Here is a 5,445-nt window from a genome sequence, read left to right as displayed (position 1 = left end):
CCTGGTGGTTCCACCTGTTACATGTATTAACAGGCGAAGTCCTTCTCTTCTCACAGTTTCTGAATTCGCAGTCGATTTCAGAATTAAAGCAGCAGCTTCGGGCTGGAACCCATCCACACTCAAAAGTGCATACTTCCACGCCCTAAACGAGCAAATAAAAGATGAACTGGCTACATTAGATGAGCTAGCTACCCTGGATGAATTCATAAATCTTACCATACGCTTAGATAACTGAATTCGTGCCAGAGAGAGGCGGAGAAGAGATCCACCGATAAGAACTTTTTCTTCTGTTCGCCTCACAAACCCCCCTTCTACTCCAACTCCGCAGAATAACTTACCGGAACCCGAACCCATGCAGGTCGGGCATGCCCGATTAACACCAGAGGAGAGGCAAACGAGGCTTAAGTCTAGACTCTGTCTTTATTGTGGCGAATCAGGGCATTTCATCTCAAACTGTGGGCTGCGTTTAAATGCTCAGGTCAGTCAGTCGATGCTGGCATACTGGCGGACCATCTCAGAAAGAATGAAACCCTTCGTCTTCTCCTCCCAGCCATTCTATTCAATAAAGATCAGTCAATTTCTATCTCAGCCATGATAGATTCTGGTTGTGAACAAAGCCTAATTGACTCCCAGTTTGTTCAACAGATGGAAATTGAGACTACTCTGCTCCCAACCCCATTAAGGGCCTCTGCTCTTAATGGTCGATCTTTGTCTCAGATCACACACAAGACCAAACCAGTTGAAATAATTTTATCTGGGAACCATTGTGAAGTCATTTCATTTTTTGTTTTTCCTGCCGCTAACTCCCCCATTGTTTTGGGATTCTCCTGGTTGCAGCTTCACAATCCACACATTAACTGGTCAAAAATGCATGTTAAATCCTGGTCAGTTTCATGTCACTCTACCTGTCTCCGTTCCGCAGTCCCTTCAGGTCCTTCCCCAGCAAAGCAGCAGGATGTAGACCTTGTCGACTTGTCCTTAATCCCAGCAGAGTATCACGACCTAGCTCCAGTCCAGTGTTCAGTAAGTCGCACGCTATTTCTCTACCTCCACACCGTCCGTATGATTGCTCCATAGACCTCCTTCCTGGTGCCCCACTTCCTAACAGCTGTCTGTTCAATATCTTGCTTCCCCAAAGGGAAACCGTGGAAACAGTTTAGCGCCGCTCTTGGAGTTAAGGTGCCTCTCACCTCTGGTCGTCATCCTAAATCCGATGGTCAGTCTGAAAGGATGAATCAAGAACTCGAGAACACCCTCAGATGCGTAACCTCCTCCAATCCTGTCACGTGGTCCCAGTTTCTGCCCTGGGTGGAGTACTCGCATAACTCATGTTTCTGCATCCACTGGGTTCTCTCCTTTCGAAGTGTCTCTAGGTTATCAACCACTGTTACTATCCACTGAACAGCAAATTGCAGTCACTTCAGTTCAGCAGGGTAGAGGGTTTCAGTATCTCATTGACTGGGAGGATTATGGCCCAGAGGACCGCTCTTGGGTGCCTGGTTCCTACCTTTTAGATTCTATGATCTCTGATTTCAATGCTTCCGTCCTTCCTTCAGTTGGACCACCTGGTGGCGATCATTAAGGGGAGGGTACTGTTGGGTTCCTGGGTGTTTCCTTTTGTTGTTGTGGTTGCTGTTCTCTGTTCATCCTTCAGGGGGCGCCTGGCGGTTATTCCTGGAGGGCGTGGACCAGCTGATATGAATCACCTGCACTGCATGATCTCATCTGGATGAGTATAAGAAGAGGAGGCAGCCTACACACCAATGCCAGAGTGTTTTGCCAGTTTTGGTATAACAGGCCACCCAAATGTTTCCAGCGATCGCTCGTTGTGAACTCCTAGTGACGTTGTTTTGTTTTTTTTGTTGTGCCTCCACAGGAACTCTCTCTGTAGAAGCTGTGAAACCCTTTGTGGAGTTCCAGCACAGAACCTCTCCTCCTATAACCTTTCCTCTCCTTGTGACGCCAGTGGATTACACCCACCGGATGCCCAAGTCCCTGTACCCCACCACTGTGACCAGATCTCCACGCAGGCTGCCCTCCTCTCTCCTGCCATTAAGAAACTCGACCTCACCTCGTCCGCCCTCCAGTGCTGCCGCCTTTAAGTTTAGCAGCTACACCCGACTTCAGGATATCCACCCAGGAACCATCAGATTCCCCCCTCGATCCAGATAATCTCAGCTAAAAGTAAGAACGTTCAGTTTTTTTTCCCTGCAGTTTGCTATTTCCCCCAGTCATTGAACTCACCATACACTCTCACCCTCCAGTTCACACCCAGAAGCACCGACTCCACTCCGGACCAGTTTTTCCCCCCTTTCTGACTGAATTTTTCCCTGTAATAAACATCATTTTACTGATTCCCCTTGTACCGTGGGTGTTCTTGCATGTGGGTCAGACAATTAAAACATGACATATCCTGGTGTAACATAATTTAATTGTTTTCCCAATCAGACAATTAAATGTTGCTAACATTAAAGGTTGAACTTTTTTAGGCCATGATGACAAAATTATATATAGGTTCAGGGCCGTGCAGAGACCACTAAAGGGGCATTTGCTCAACAACAAAAAAGGACACATCTTGCCGCATTCTAGGACAGAATATTAAAGCCACACCGCTTTCAGAGTTTAAACAATGATAAATTACAAAATTGTGAGATATACAATAAAAGCTAAGGTGAATCTCTATATAGAGCATACAACTATGCATATGTAAGATATTTTATTAATTTCTTTCTGCAGGTCTATTTTGTTATAGGAAAGTATTGCAATATTTGGCAAGATATGTAAATCAGAGTTAGACCAGCAGACATATTTTGTCTTTACAGAATTACACTATTAAAAATATAAACAAGTGTACAATGCCACCATTTAGTGTACTGTAATCTATAAAAAAGAGCTGTCTGTTTGCTACGCTTGCAGTGGAGATGAAGATGGTCCATTCAGGAAAGCAGAGCTGCATCAAACTTTAACGTGGAACTGCAGAAAAAAAACAAAAGCAAAAATTGAATTGTTAATGCATGTCACCATGAGAAAAGCCTACTGAGTTTTGCTTAAAAAAAAAAACTTTTTAAAAATTAAAATCACATTTTTGACTCATGAAGTTAACTTTTTTTTTTTTTTGCAAAACTTATTTGCGCTCGTCAAATATTTTCTTGCTATTCTAAGTTTTTGTTTGTGACTCAAAGTTTTGCTTGTGATTCTCACATGACGTCGTGGGCAGGGCCCAAAATCACAGATTTCTGTGTGCAAATGTTTGTTTGGTAAAAATGAGTTGTTTAATTTAAAAAAAGTATTTTAAAGAAAACTTTTTTTTTAAATCATTACAATACGAAAAGTTTTGATTTTACTTAATGTTATTTTACTTAACTGAGATTAGTTTTTTTTTTCATTGAATAATTGGGAAACAAATTTAACTTAATACTCTGCGAACCAGACCCTAAACTTAGTCTGGATTGAGTTTTTCCCCCTACATTAATGACACTTTTATTACATTCATTATATCTATCATGGTAATTCAGGGTGAGTCATTTTTAATTCTAAATGAACATCCTTGTTGGACTATTAAGTGTTATTCTCCTTCAAGATAYATTTACCTAACGGTGGACTAAATGAAATGAACATTATGCAGCAAAGGGAATTAGAAGATCAGACATATATTCATTATGGAGATGATCGGTTTAGGACGGGCGATGTGCCTCGTACACAGGGAAGAAGCTCTTTAGTTATCTAGCTTTGCTAGCAAAGTCGTTAGCTAGCAGCTAGCTAATAGCACAACAACAGCCTCATGTCTGTATGATAAAAATACTGAATCGATAGATAAGAACAGTTTTTCCTCACCTGGCTGTCTCCTCCCACTCAGTAGTTCTTCAGAGAAGGCAGACGCAGAGGCCTGACAGTGTCTGTTATATTTCATTACCTCTCTGCTTAAACTGCGACTCTGTGCTGAAGCAGAAACGATACTTCAACGTTTTCCGTCATCTGACAAGTAGCAAGTCTACGCCACTTTATTCACCACAAACTTTTTTTTTTTAAATTCACCAAAAACTGTTCTATAATCTGGAACGTTCGCTACGTTGAGCTCCACAGTTAGCCGCCTTATCTCACTGCGCGAGAGACCTCTTGCGTCATGGACAAAAGGTCAAAGGTAACAAGATGACCGGCTTATTATGTTATACAAAAAAGCAACTAATTTTAGTAAGTTATTATGTGTCAGAAGAGGGCTTAGGAAATCAGGGTTTCCCCCAGAAAACTTGCTAAGCCCGGTGGTTGGGCGCCGAGGCAGTCCACCGTGTTTTTGTATTAAAAGATGTTAAGTAGACAATAAAAGTAAAAATATTACTGGGTAATCGTCAGTGAACTGCTATACAAGCCCACAACCAGTCTTGAAAACAACTAATCAAAAAATACAATTAAAATGAATATCAATTATGTCCACTTCTGTTAAATCCAAATTAAGTCAGCGGCTCCATCAGGCCCCCCAGAGCTTCAGGGGCCCCATAAATGCTAATATTTTAACATAGACCACAGATATATAAATGTAGCATTTGTTTATTGAGATTATCAATGCAGGACACACAACCATGCACACACACTCTCACACCTAGGGACAATTTAGAGAGGCCAAATAACCTGACAGTCATATTTTTGGACTGTGGGAGGAAACCGGAGTACCCGGAGAAAACCCACGCATGCACAGGGAGAATATGCAAACTCCATGCAGAAAGACCCCAGGCCGGGAATTGAACCCAGAACCTTCTTGCTGCAAGGCAACAGCTCTACCAACTGCGCCACTGTGCAGCCTGGTTTCAGCACATATAAATTAAAAGACTTTAAATTATTTACCATTTATATGTAAGATTTTAAGGAGCTGGCAAGTTTACTTTGTAGAAGTTCAAAGAACAATATTCATAGTCAGATTGGTTTGTTACCATAGCAACCATCTGATGCTGTATCTTTGAGTTTCAGCTCCGTTTGTTCACAAATACAAATTAGTAAACTGCAGTTATAATTTATTGCTTTTTAGGTTTTCCAGTTAAACTACTCCCCCTGTCCTAGATTTCACTAAATCTATCACAGAAGCCGTTAAGAGGTGCTGATGTTTTTAACAACAAAAGGTGCCCCTAAGTCATATTCTGCTCCAGGCCTCATACACCCTTGGACCGGCCCTGCATGATGTGGTAATTTGCTGCACTATGCAGAGATGCACAACAAATGGGAGATTTAATTCAATGCTGCTAATGTGGCTTTAGTGGCTCTTCCATTTCGTGTCTGTTGAGTTTTTAACAAGGGGACCGTTGAGGAAAAATGACTATTTTTAGTGTTTAACACAGTTTAAACTTTTTAGAACAAATTTCTTAATTTTGAACAGGTTTCTGTTAGTGATTTGAAACTAAAACTATTGGTGGGTAAGTATTGAATAGAGATCTGCAGGAGAGCTTCTGCTCAGAC

At 41.7% G+C, this 5,445-nt stretch overlaps 1 long non-coding RNA gene across 1 annotated transcript; it reads left to right on the top strand.

Annotated features, from left to right (window-relative positions):
• The first annotated feature begins 746 nt into the window (after positions 1-746).
• LOC103465794 (uncharacterized) lies at positions 747-2,362 on the top strand. The gene is made up of 4 exons (XR_533848.2): positions 747-1,023; positions 1,139-1,788; positions 1,877-2,184; positions 2,265-2,362. It is a non-coding gene; the product is annotated as an uncharacterized LOC103465794 (long non-coding RNA).
• The last annotated feature ends 3,083 nt before the right edge of the window (positions 2,363-5,445 follow it).

Source organism: Poecilia reticulata, linkage group LG6 (genome assembly GCF_000633615.1).
Source record: "Poecilia reticulata strain Guanapo linkage group LG6, Guppy_female_1.0+MT, whole genome shotgun sequence".
NCBI lineage: Eukaryota > Metazoa > Chordata > Actinopteri > Cyprinodontiformes > Poeciliidae > Poecilia > Poecilia reticulata.
The sequence above is the reverse complement of the archived record's forward strand: the minus strand, read 5'-3'. Positions and strand labels throughout refer to the sequence as shown.